Raw genomic sequence first — 13,939 nt, 5'->3', positions numbered from 1 at the left:
TCTTCTTAAAATATGACACACATTTAATGAAGTAGCTGATTACTGTCCTGTGCAGCATATAACTCATTTATAATCTCCTCAAACAGATTTTACATTCACAGAGATTTTTACTCTGGAAAACAAATTAATATAAATATTACCAACAACTATATGTAATATAATAGATATAATAAAGAGTATAAGCCTGACATAAAATTATTATGCTAAAAATGTTGACACTGTGCTGGATTAAAATTATATACTAATCTTATTTATAAAGAATAACAAAACAAACCCAAATGAAGGAAAAAAAATGTAAACTGGACTGTGAATGGGAAAGTGATAAAATGTGGTATTTTGTCTAAAACTCTGGTTAATCACCAGCGGTCTGCCCAGAAAACGCTGTGCAAAACACTAGTGGACCTCCAACTTTGCCCTCAGTGGGCCAAAAGTGGCCCACCGTCTACTTGCTGTCATGGAATAAAGTACTATTTTGATTACACTTATAAGAAATATATACACCTTTTTCTGGAAATGGCAAAATTTTTTTATCAGAATATAGTTATTACCATACTATTGTCGTTACGTGTTGAACACAACCGTTGCTTTCTAAAGGAAAAACAAAATATCTTCAAAATAGGTACTTTACAGGACAGGGCAAAAAAAAATAATGCAAGTTAAGGTAAAAATATTTAATTCCAAGTAATTCTGGAGCATTTCTATTGGTCCATTCATCATGGAATTTTCAGACAGTGTTAAGAACTGTGGCTGTGTTCAAATGATGTAGTCAACTAGAACTCAGCATAAATGGAGATACATGTTTTCACTGGACAGCAATGATATGCCATTTTTTTAAACCACTTAAATTAGTGGTTAAAAAAAGCGTAAGGACAGTGGATTACCAACACTGAATAAAAACCTCTGTTCTCACACATAAACAAGACATACATTCTTGTATGTACAATGATTACGGCCACAACAGTGCAGCCTCATTCTCAGACACTGACGTGGTGGTCTTGGTGTGTGTGTGTGTGTGTGTGTTGCAAATCTATGATTGACTCAGACTCTGCAGTGATGCTTAAGTTTCTAAACACTATCCAATCACTATTCTGTCCATTAGACACTTACTTCATTGGTCTACTTTTGTAGATGTAAAGGCAGAAACAGTAGCTCACCTGTTGCTTCACAGATTGTCCATTAAAGAACAGGGTGAAGTGGGAATAAGAAAGTATGCTGAGACACATGTGGACTACAGTCTGTAACTGTAGAACTACAAAGTCTCCCTGTGTGGTCAGTGGAGCTGATAAAATAGACAATGAATGTAGATACAAGGTAGGCGTATAGTTATTAAAATTAAATGTAGTTTTGATACTATAAGTACCATAATTAAGCTATATAAGAATATTTAAGTTTTAAGCTTGATATAGAAAAACAGACAATTTTATTTAAAAATGGGTACAATAATTATTTATTAATATTTTTAAAAATCTGACAGTTAAGCAGCACTCTCTGTGTTAAGGAAGACTTTACACTAGATGTTGGAATATCCAATATGTTGAAATATTTTTTGTAAGTTCAGGTACTCCTTTTCAATCATTACTTTTGTATCACAAAAAACAGCCCAACTCATTCCAAAATTGAGTGGTGCTCCATCACTCCAGAGAATAGTGCTTTACTGTTCCATATGACATGCTTTTAGCTACTGAACCATTGTGCCAACATTGAATGGCAACATTCATAGTTGGACTTTTGATTTTTGAGTCACCCATGTCATTTTAAAGGGGAATTCGTTAATGTTTTTTTTTTTTTTAATCTGTATAATTCAATAGTTAGGAATGATAGTCTGATAAGAAGTCTGATATTATTCACAGAGGTGGTGATATAAACCAGGGGTTAGCATACATGTTTTACTGTGTAATGCTGATAATGGTGTTTCATTATGTTTTAGGCCTGAACCTTTTGTGAAATCTCTTTTAATACTTTTGGCATTTGTTTAAATTCAGACCGATTTTATTTTAACTTTCTGTCACAGACATCAGAGATATCTGGTTACATATTGCAAACTTTTTAACCGCTTATTTCACATCAAATAAAGGTCTTTATATTGACAGTTTCATGCTGTGGGAGTGACCTAATTTTGCACAAGGAATGCTAGCATAAATTTGCACAATTCGTAATAATAGATGCTGTGTTTTCTGTGGTGATATTACATGGGAAATCATTGTCATGCACACAACATTTGGGATCATGATGATAAAAATGAACAGCTCAGTATTCAATCCTAATTTTTGCTGCATTAGCCAAATTAACATTAGCTCCTGCATTTAAAGTTGTGAGTTTATCGAGCAATTATTTTCCTCCATTTTAGCTAATCCCATAGCTAGACATGGACCCTTAGAAGACTTTACCACTAACCTACTAAAATCTACTGCTTTTGATCCCAGTATGAGGTGGAGCTGTTGTCAGAAATGGTTTTGGATCGCTTGACCACTGGTGTCATCGCCATGGAAACCAGTGACGATGAAATAGAACTGTTTTATAATGTTAATTACCATCAAAGTCTTGAGAGGTGGTCTCTGAAGGATCAGAAAATATAAAAGGTTACTAATTTTACCTTTCTCTGGGGATCTGTTTTAAAGGTCAAATCATTCCATATGTAATTATATGAAATGTGAAAAACTCTGAATTTTCGAAGATGATTGTTCCTTTTTTAGCTCGCTATCCTCGTGTTTGTATCAATTACCTTTTGTTGTAATTTGTCTATATTTCCTTTCATTTAGGGACAGATTTCATGGTATTATTTATCAGTAAATCAACTCCCACAAAGCCTCCTTTTTAGTTAAATGACTGACCTTACTGAACCAACAGTAAATTATGCTTGGAAGTGAGTTCCCTGGTACAGCAGGCCAATGATGGCCAACGTAGATTGTTGGTTTTGAGCAAAGTCTAAAATTTTACTCAATGCCCTGAATAACTAGTGTGTGCTAACATGGCTGGCGGGCTGCCAAGTGAACCTAAACAGGCTAAAGAACTTCTTTTTTTTTCCCTCCCCCTGGCTTTTTCATGAATATTTAATTCTGAGGTTTTCCCTTAGTGGAATAATTAATAGGATGGCATGTGCTTTCAGGACATGTAATTGAGTTTAATGAGTGAACCCCACCATGCTCTACTCTTAGCATTACCATTCGTTAATAGTGGAATTCAAGTCAGCTCACTTCTACGCCGCCACCCCCACCCCTCTTTCTGGCCTCAAAATGTAATACAAAGCAAGTTGGGGAAAAAACAGGCAAATATTTCTGAATCTCAAGTTAAAACAATTAAAAAGAAACATCAGATTTTATGATTAAATTTCATATTTTTAACTGTAACTTATATCAGTTTTACCCTGGAAACACTGATTTGAAGTTTTTTTATATGAACAGAGACATCCACTTTTCACAGACCAGTGTAAGACATACATCTAGAACACTAAATATTTCAAGATATAAAAAAGAGGATTCAGTCTAATTATAGACTACTGTTAAATGTTGCAAGCAGCGGCCTGTTTCCTGGATATGAATTAAGCTTAGTCTTGGCCTAAAATGCACTATTAATGGTCACTAGGGAAACTGACCCAAACATGTCCTAAGTATCCCCTACCCCAGTAGGATGTTCAACTGGACTTCTACAGTAATCTCCACCCCCCCCCCCCCCAAAAAAAAATTAACTAGAAATGGATGCTGTTGAGTGGCATGTGTGTTCTAGAGGGGTATAAAATGAAATGGGTATTTAAAGGCAACTTCGATGATCCTGTAAAACTGCTGTTTGCTCAGATGATTATGCTTAGAAGCTTTGCATGTTTTAAGGTGGGGCAGCATGTTTGTGGAGGAAAAAAATGACTGGTTATACTTGGCTGAAATTTGTTATCCAAAAAGTGTTCTCCCTGTGTCTGCGTGGGTTTCCTCCGGGTGCTCTGGTTTCCTCCCACAGTCCAAAAATACATGTTGGCAGGTGTATTGGCAACTCAAAAAAGTGTCCGTAGGTGTCAGTGTATGTGTTGCACTGTGAAGGACTGGCGCCCCCTCCAGGGTGTATTCACGCCTTGTGCCCAATTATTCTAGGTATGCTCTGGACCCACCGTGACCCTGAACTGGATAAGCGCTTACAGATAATGGATGGATGGATGTTATCCAAAAAGTTTTAACTTACCACAGAAATGTATTTGTAAATCAATTTGTTTAGTTTTAGACAAAAACACATTTTGTCTGTGTTTATGCTCATGTAGTTAGCAAGTAATCTGAAACAGCAAAAAATAAGTCAGTATTACTGACCTATGGAGCAGGAATAGTGCAATATCCTCATCCTGTGTGCAGAGAGAAAGCCTAGCATACCAAACCCAAAGCCCTGACACCTGGGCTTTGTAAATACATCAGACCTGTTTCCAGGGCACAAACACACGAGCCAACATATGGTGAGGAAACATCCTTAGAAAAATATATTATCACAGTTTTATTTAATTATTATTTATTATTTTCCCTTGTCCCCTTCCAATTTCTTTTTAACACACAGTTAAGTGCAGATTTGCAGGAGCATTTTTCTTTTACAGCAGTGGTCCCCAAACTTTAACTGCAGCTCCCCCTTTTTATATAACAATAATATTTTCATGCCCCTACTCTGACAACCCCTCCTGTATTGTTGCTGACAGTTTCACCACTGTATTCAAAAGTACTTTTTTAACCAGGTTACTTTGCTAAACTACTACAACAATATAGGAGTTTTTGACATTTGCCATATTTAATTGTTTACACATGTGGGAGATAATGCAATACTGTGTTGTTGCTGCAAAACCACACAGTACCACTCTGAATTCATTGGCCTTTTCTGGTTGCCCGTTCTGGCACTGAGAGCATCCGCAATATAAATGTATAGTGATGTTATATGTCACCTACTTTCATATCCCTTCAGTTCCTATTTGACACCGTACTCTCACTACATGTGTACCGAATGCTTTATTTTGGCCACAGTAACTTGCTGTTTATGCTGAGTGTCTGGGGTTACTGTTAGTAGCTCCTGAGTGAGAGCTTGCCCCTCGCTGTGGATGAGTGTGTTTGTGACACAGTATGGGTTCCAGCAAACTGCAGACGTGCCTCCCACACCTGTCTGGCCCATGAAAGACCCTGAGCATAAATAATTTTACATAGCCAGGCTCCACAGTGTGTGTCAGTTAGCTGTTGATCAAACCTTGCACGAGACGACCCAGTGCACCAGCAGGATTTCTGATGAATGTAAGCGTCCAGCTCCACAAGCTTGGTTCAGAATCATGCTGAGTCTAACCAGAGCAGCGTAGTGCCAGGACTACTGATGACTAATTCAAAAGAGACCTGGCAACCCCATAGCTGGGGTGAATTTCATTAATGTTCCAAAATCTTCTCTCTTGTTTACAGAGGCCCAGATAAAGTGGTGTAGTTTTTTTTTTTTTTTTTTATTGATCGTAGTGATGAAGATATTTTCCTGCATGTAGCGCAGTAATGTGATGCAAAGAGTTAGACATCTAGACAAGCGGCACCATGCACTATACAAAGTAATCAGGAAACTAACATGACACTGAAGAGTTTTATTTCTGTGGTCACCTCATGTAGAAATATCACCAGTAACCACCAGCATAAAGGGAAGGTCTATGATTGTAGGTAAACGCAGTACTCCCTGGTTGTTTACATTCAGAAACTGAGGCAACGTTCACACAGCAGGTCAAAGTGGCCCAAATCTGTTTTTTTTTTTTTCTGCTGTTCACTGCCTATAGAATGTGACATGTGATATCTGACATCAGTCTGAACAGATCATGCTCCTAAACTGAACCGCATTTGCAAAAGGATGATGCTTTAGGCGCTGAGCAAAAGGAAATATCTGTTAATTTCATATAAAGCACTTTTGGTTTTGAAATGAAGGGTTGGGACTGGACTGGTGCTTTACTGTGCAGCGCTGTGTCACAAAGCCTCCCTATGTTCCAAATGAGCTCAATGTTAAAACAGTGTATAAAATACTGTAAAGAATATTAACGCATGAACTGATGTTTCTTTCACTTTTAGCATACATTTCCCAGGTCTCTCGCAAACACAAGGTTTCCAAATAGCTGATATAATGAGTTTAATATTTCAATAGTCCATATTTATTCTGCTTCATACCAACATGAACAATATAAAGCCTATATAGAACTGCTAAAAAAGAAGCTCTTCTCATGTTTGTTTTATAAAAAACACTCCACACATGTTTTCTCATAAATGTTTTTGTTTCCCAATATTTTTTTTACAAAATGCTTTGACCAGGCCATTTCCATGTTCTTAACACCTCAAATGAAAACGAAAATGACCCTCAAACATAAACCTCATGGCTTTGTCAATATTAATCATTTTTAACTAACTTTAAATCTGAGGGCAGTGAATTGGGCATCACCCTGTAATGACATTCAGCCAGTGGTAGATGCTGCAAATAATGTATATTGAAAATGTGTTTAAAAGTCATATCCTTGTTTTTTTTTTATATAACACTTTATATTGCAATATATATTGATATTGAATTATTGTCCAGCCCTAGTGTCACTTATGACAAACAGATCAGATTTGGCCTACTTACCTGCTGTGTGGATGTAGCCTAAGGGTCTTTTAAGGTGGAACATTGTGTTTGAGAGGAAAAAACATGTTTGAACATGGCTGAAGGTTAACTTCTCTGTAAGATTTTATTCACTGTTTGAATTACCACTGAAACTCAAGTGTTTTTTTTTTTTAACTTTTGTAGCACTTTCGCTAATGCAATTAGCCGTTGTGGAGACATTTCCACCTTAAGTGATCCGAAATAGCAAAAATAAGTCAATTTTACCCACCTACAGTGCAGGAATAGAGTAATATCCTCATTTTGGGTCGTGCTTTTCAACGTTTGGTGTTCTCTCAATTGCTGAGAGAGAGAAGCAAATGGTGAAAAAATTCAGAAAAATTATGGTGTTTTTATTTTATTATTACAAATGTGAATGTTGCCTTTAAACCATAAAGCTTTCTCTTTATCTGCATACTATGCAGTATTTGTGGATAGCTGTTTCCAGGCGTTCATTATAAAAGTCGTCTCTAATAAATGACCTTGCCTCTACAGTGACTGAACAATCTACTGTGGTCACAAACAAATTGTCATTTAGTCTCCCCTCACAAATATTTTGATGAGAGACTAGCTGTATCATTATTCGTATATAATTCTATATACTTTTCACTCTTCACACTATTACCTTCCACGACCTCTGGGAATTGAAGTGGCTTTTGTGATCCAGAACTAATCAAGTAATATCAGTACCTGGATTCACTTATATTTACATGGATGAATGCCATCAGATCTCACAGAAATGTTCAATATCTAGGCTAAAGCTTTCCCATTAGTGTAGCTCTAAGTTATCTTTATTTTTTGGCTAAAGGTCAGTGAGCACAGAATACACTCATGAGTATATAATTACCTGATATATTATGTTGACTATTCCTTGTTACCCTTTATATTTAGTGATTTAGGAGCTTGCTAACTGCACCAATATGGAAGATTTGTTTTGATTCCGCTTCTGGCAGGGCCACTTTGGAAGGCAATGCAAACTGTAAATGACTAGTTTGACTGCAGCTTGCAGTTTAGTTTTTTTTTTTTTTTTTAATTATTACAAAAAAGTAGTAATCAGTATAAATGAAAGTGATTATTTTTAACATTTTACCTCAGGTTAGACGAAGAGTAGCATTGCTTTGTAGTCACTGAATGAAGTTTATGCTCCAAAGAGCAGGTCCTCAAAAGGTGGCCATGTGTAAAAATTATTTTCAGAATCTATGTTACATCTGTTACATCCAGGCCTCAAGGTGTCAGGATAATGACTGTTAATTAAAACATAAAGACAAATCTTTGGAGAGAATGACTGACGGCTTCTTTAAAACTACTTGTGTTTTTTTTTTTTGGTTTGTTTTTACCTAATTTTTGATTTGGAGACTCACTTATTTACAAGCAGTCATGTTTGTGTTTTCTTAATATCTACTTGACCCTCTCACTTATTTGGGTGTGTGTTTATTAATGGCAACATGTCCTTTGCGTTTGAGGTGCACTGGCCTTACCAAGTTACAGTGTGGCGAAGTGTCAAAGAGCAAACAGGAGAATCCTGGGTAATGCCAAGGTCTTGACTGCAGTAAAATGCCGGCCTTAGTAGAATGCTGGCCATGTCGGCTTGGCTGTGTTTTTCAGGGTTAGATCATACAACTCCTCCAGCTGTTCTCTTCACTCAGGCCTACACTGAACACCTGTGCAGATAATAGATGAGCTAAGCCCAATACTTACAAACTGCTGGCAATAAATCAAGAGGTTTGGATTTCATCAGCATGAATCTGGACTCTAGTTTTGTTTTTAGACTTGGGCTATTGCTGAAGTTTCTTCTGATTTCTTTCACTGAGTCTACAGATGTGCAGTGGAATTCCAGTTTATGGACAAGTGTGTCAGATAATTATTCACGTTACTGCTGTTAGAGTTCACACTGCACAGGATTGTAATCTGGAGATGTAATGGTGTGTACCTCTGTTCCCACATGTGAATTGTGGATCTTACGCAGACATTTCTAGGTTGTTTGATGATTGCTTAAACTCAGTGAAGTAGATTGCTGTTTATGAAAATGTGGCTTTCCTAAAGTGAGGTCTTAGCAGTATTTTATTGCGATTAATTTACAGTATGATTTTCTGAGCATATTTTGTTTCCTCCCACGGATTGGTGACTCCAATGATTCCAAGTCGGCTCCGGACCCACCGTAACCCTGAACTGGATAAGCGGTTACAGATAGTGTGTGTGAATACTATAGCTGTTACACACCTCTTATAGTGAGTACTTATATGTCAGTTAATATAATAGAGGTTTAGTACAGAATCTCTGATGCATCCAGGACACTAAGTGTCAGTATAATGGCTGTTTCTTGAAGGGCAAATATTTAAATATTTTGTGTGGTAGCAAATTTTGAATTTTGTAAGTCTCTGACTGACAGGACTATTGGACCAGAGTGCAATTTCTCTGCTATGTTTCTACACCTGCTTAGTAGATAATTTACTGGGAAATTCTTTCAGTTACATGGAGTTTCCCAACCTATGATCAGAGCCCCCTCTCGGTGGATATGGTCTGGTTTGAGATTGCAAAAATAAGATTTTATACATGGCGCAACAACTTCTACTTGATCTCAGAAGAAATCATTATCTAAATCTGCATACAAAGACCAATTCACTGCCTTTTCTTCAGTTCTATCTTTGGATCTTTTCCTCACTCCGATATATTACAGCTTGTGAAGCAATGCATAAAAGATTCTTTCATCTCATTTTTCAGTAGAGTGATTGTTTCATGTCAGTGAGTATAATTTTGATTTATGAATCAAAATTGTAAAAATATTACATTTGAGCTGTAAAATGACTTGTCTCCTTTTACGTGTCGCAAAATCCTAATAAGGGTTTTGCTAAGAATTGTGGTGACGATATGGTTCAGCAAATGCAAGAGAACCAAGTCAACAACAACAAAAATATTTGACAAAGGTTATATTTAGGGGTAGGGCCTCTTTTTTAGAAATAATATAACGAGCTCTGTCTTAAAAATCTATAGGTTTCCAGAATGCAATTGAAAGGGCATGGGTCTGGGCATCTTTTAAGTGTTCACTCCTGTTAGCCAAAGCTCAAGAGGAATACAGTACTGGAGAGCAGCTTGTCAAAACTGACTGCGGTAAAATTGTGACCCAGGTGGATGAAGTGAGCACATGTCTCACTCTCGGAGAATACTGAAATGATTGAGCTGGAACTTGCCAAGCTGCACAAAAAGTTTTTGGAAGTTCCTTTCGCAGTTTGTATTCATGCAGGAGGATGAAACCATCACAGAGGCACATTAGACCTTCTGCTTAATTTATGAACAGTGTATTGATGATGATTTTAAAGCCTTTCCTACATCTAAACACAACAAATACTGGCCAAGACATTTTACAGCTCTGTACTCATACCTTGTATCTAAGAGTCAGCACAACGTTAATCTGGTTGCAAACTGACCATGGCTCAATAATCTCTGCGAATTCCATGAAGGATGGTGTAGTCTATGGATTGACTTCCATAGTCCAACACTTTACTGTCATATTTTGCAAAATGTTTCCTGCAGCATGACATTGGACCTAATCTAATCAAACCTAATCTCGGCCACAGACGCTCCAGGCTTGCTGTTTTATTGGGAGTAAGTAGCATTCCTTGGGTTATTCATTCATTCATTGTCTCTAAGTGCTTATCAAGGGTCGCGGTGGGTCCGGAGCCTATCCGGAATCAGTGTATGATTCAAAGTGGGATCATACACTGGAGGGGGCGCCAGTCCTTCACAGGGTGACACAACTCACACTCACCTACGGACACTTTGAGTCACCAATCCACCTAAGAATGTGTGTTTTTTATGGGCCGTGGGAGGAAACCCACGCAGACACAGGGAGAACACACCACACTCCTCACAGACAGTCACCCGGAGCGGGACTTGAACCCTCTACCTCCAGGTCTCTGGAGCTGTGTGACAGTGACATTATCTGCAGTTGCAGTTGGCCTTGCTCTCTCTGGGTCCAATAGCCTTTGCCCTAAGCCAAGGTGATGCAACAGAATTGGCAGTTAGTGCTCTCCAACAAACCTGTTAAACAGAAGTATTTTCTGAATGTAATACTTCCCCTTCTACTCAAGAAATGAATGTGTAGAAAAATCCACTCATATTTAGTTACTTTTTCCTTTGTTTTTATTTTCATTCTGTTTTGTCTGTGTGTTTTTGTGTGATTTGTTACACTTTTTTAAATTTTATGGGTGTTTTCCCAGATACAGAGTAAGCCCTGTCCTGGTCTATATCCTCCTTTCAATGGTAATCACCATTCAAAATGCTGTGTAGACCAGGACTAGTCTTAATCCCTGTCTGGGAAACCATGCTTTAAGGTTTATCATTTCAGAATAGGACCAGAATGCCAAAGTAGAATTGTATTACACAGACATCAGTCCTTATACTGATTAATGCTTGCAGTTTCAAAATGAACATATTATGAGAACATTACTTTTTCAGTGCGTTAGCGCTAGGGCTGTCCCAAATAACATTTTTGGGGCTTCTGTGCTTCACCAGTAATATTCAGTGAATATTTGAATGCCTTGGGAGGATGGGGGTATTTGTTCATTGTGTGTTAGGTTATTTTAGGTTCATTCCTACTAGGAGCTTTATGATGATCAGCCTGAATGTGGGTGGAGAGGTAGCTTTCTGGGAGCAGAGCTGAGGGCTGTTTTTAGCTCTGGAGAGTCTCAAAATGGGTGGGGTGCAACATTGTATTTATTGATAGCTTAGATTCAGAAGAAAAGAAATGGCAATCTCAAAATTACAAATTGAAACTGAATACCTACTCAATGAGCACATATCAGAATAGCCAACTATTTGGTTCCAGCCCTAATTAGTACATTAATTTTGGGATCTGGAGCTCCCACAAAGTGTGAACTAAAACCTAGTTAGGGTCAGAGAGTGGTTCTGACTTTTTGCTGTATTTCATGAAGAATGCAGACACCTTAGAATGGCCCCTCCTCCTCGTCTGAGTTTCACCAGTCACAGATCTGGAGCTGGGTTTATGTGACAGCGTAAAGAGAAAGTAAAACATAGCAAAACGAACAGAAGGAGCGCAGAGAAATGATTTTACTTATTATTAAATGTCATGAAAATGGGGCTGGACAATGATTCATTATCAATATATATCACATAAAATATGTTTCAATAACAATGATGTCATTTTTTTTTTTTACACAATTTCAATATTATTTACAGCATCTATCACTGACTGAATTTCATTACAGGGCCCTGCCATCAGTTCATTGCACTTAATTTTAAAGTTAGTTTAATAATCGTAATATTGACAAAGCCAAGAGGTTTATGTTTGATGGTGCTGTCATGTTGCTTTCAGTTCTTCTGTGGCTTTTTTTAATTATTTGATTGTTCATATCGATATCAAAATTATATTGTCTTGAAATTAGGAAATATATAATGATTTAATGTTGGCCATATTGTCCAGAAGAAAGAAACCTGGGGGGGTGGTTCCCCAGATGCGATTAATCAGATGCTGTGTTGTTTGTTCCTTGTGGTACTTTGCCCAAAGCCTGTCATGACAGTTTTTTATTAAGAACCCAAGGGAGCTGTGTTGACTTTTGGAAACCTCTCCTCCTAAGAAACTTTAAGCTGCTACATTTATGTGGGAATCAGGTTGATCAGGTTACCTTTTTGCTGCTCTAGCCCGTGGAACAATGTGCACATATAAGTGTAGTCACTTCAGTCAGTTCTCCAAACTTCATCAAGTGTAAATTGTCTGAGAAACACATCTACCCAGCAATAGAAAGATGAAGCACATCAAAGGGTTCCGATGCAAGGGTGTTTCTGGAACTGCAGGAGTCGGTGCCGGAATACCCCGGAGACAACCTCCACATACTGTCAGAGCAGCTAACGTATAAATTTTGAATTAAAGAGTCATATCTAGCAGACATATTTACTCTCTGCATTGAGACAAACAAGCACCTACATTCTTTCCCTCCAGGTCTAACATCATGTTGTGTAGAGACCCTCTTGACGCTGTGGTACGCAGGCTGAAATACAAGGTTGGAAAAACATCTAAGGAGTAGCCACTTGGGACTGGCAGTATATTGTTTGTTAATCCTTGTTGTGTTATAGTTTTCTGCAATACTGGTATGGTACTGTCCAAATGTCAGAGGCAGACCTTCATAAATTTCCTGTCAACACAACCTTTAAGCTTAAGAATGTAATTTTTCCGCCACAATGAATGTAATATTCAGTGTTTAGTTTCTGTACAATTTATTGCCTTCATTAATTTGCATTTTGCTTTGTGGAAATCATACCTCAGTTCACCTCCTGAGATGTTAAGGTCTGGGCTCTGGGGCAGTCAGTCCATTACCCAAAGACTTTAGACTGAGTAGCAAATATATTTCTTTTTGTCATTTCCTTATCTCAGGAAAACCTTAAAGGGAACTTCTGTGTTTGTGGGGAAGCACAGTTCTATGCTAAGTGCGTCTTTTAATGTGGAAAGGTGTGTTTGAGGCAAAATCGAAAAATGACTGTTTGTACGCAGCGGAAGTGTAACTTTGTAACTGTGTGTTTTTTATTCACTGTTTGAATTACCACTGAAACTAATTTGTAACTTGAGTTGTTTAGTTTTGTAGCACTTTCGCTAATGCAGTTAGCCGTCACCCAAGTTTGGAGACATTTCCACCTTAAGTGATCTGAAATGGCAAAAACAAGTCTACAGGGTGGGCCATGTATATGGATACACCTTAATAAAATGGGAGTGGTTGGTGATATTAACTTCCTGTTTGTGGCACATTAGTACATGGGAGGGGGGAAACTTTTTCAAGATGGGTGGTGACCGTGGTGGCCATTTTGGATCCAACCTTTGTTTTTTCAATGGGAAGAGGATCATGTGACACATCAAACATATTGGGAATTTCACAAGAAAAACAATGGCTTGGTTTTAACGTAACTTTATTCTTTCATGAGTTATTTACAAGTTTCTGACCACTTATAAAATGTGTTCAAAGTGCTGCCCGTTGTGTTGGATTGTCAATGCAACCCTCTTCTCACACACTGATAGCAACACCACAGGAGAAATGCTAGTACAGGCTTCCAGTATGAGAGAGTGAGAGAGAATAAACACAGACCATTTTTGAGCATGCAAACAGATATAAGAGCTAGCAAATGAAGAGGAAATATCTTCTCAATTTCATAAAAAGTGTATTTTGATTACAAATGTGAACTTCACCTTAAAGTAACTTGTATTTCAAACTGAAGGATGGTCTATGCCTTTTGCGCAGTAATGTAGGTTGAAAGTCGTGAGCTACAATGCTTTGCACTCTTGATGAAATTTCCCAGTGTCTCTGTGAGAGCATCTTCATGCCTGCCGGCG

The 13,939-nt window shown here is 37.7% G+C and overlaps 1 protein-coding gene across 1 annotated transcript in view; it reads left to right on the top strand.

The window, feature by feature from the left end:
* The window catches only part of gbe1b (glucan (1,4-alpha-), branching enzyme 1b), a 128,669-nt gene that overhangs the window by 974 nt on the left and 113,756 nt on the right, over positions 1 to 13,939 (top strand). The window lies entirely within an intron of this gene.

This window comes from Hoplias malabaricus, chromosome 1 (assembly GCF_029633855.1).
Source record: "Hoplias malabaricus isolate fHopMal1 chromosome 1, fHopMal1.hap1, whole genome shotgun sequence".
In the NCBI taxonomy this organism is placed as follows: domain Eukaryota; kingdom Metazoa; phylum Chordata; class Actinopteri; order Characiformes; family Erythrinidae; genus Hoplias; species Hoplias malabaricus.
The sequence above is the reverse complement of the archived record's forward strand: the minus strand, read 5'-3'. Positions and strand labels throughout refer to the sequence as shown.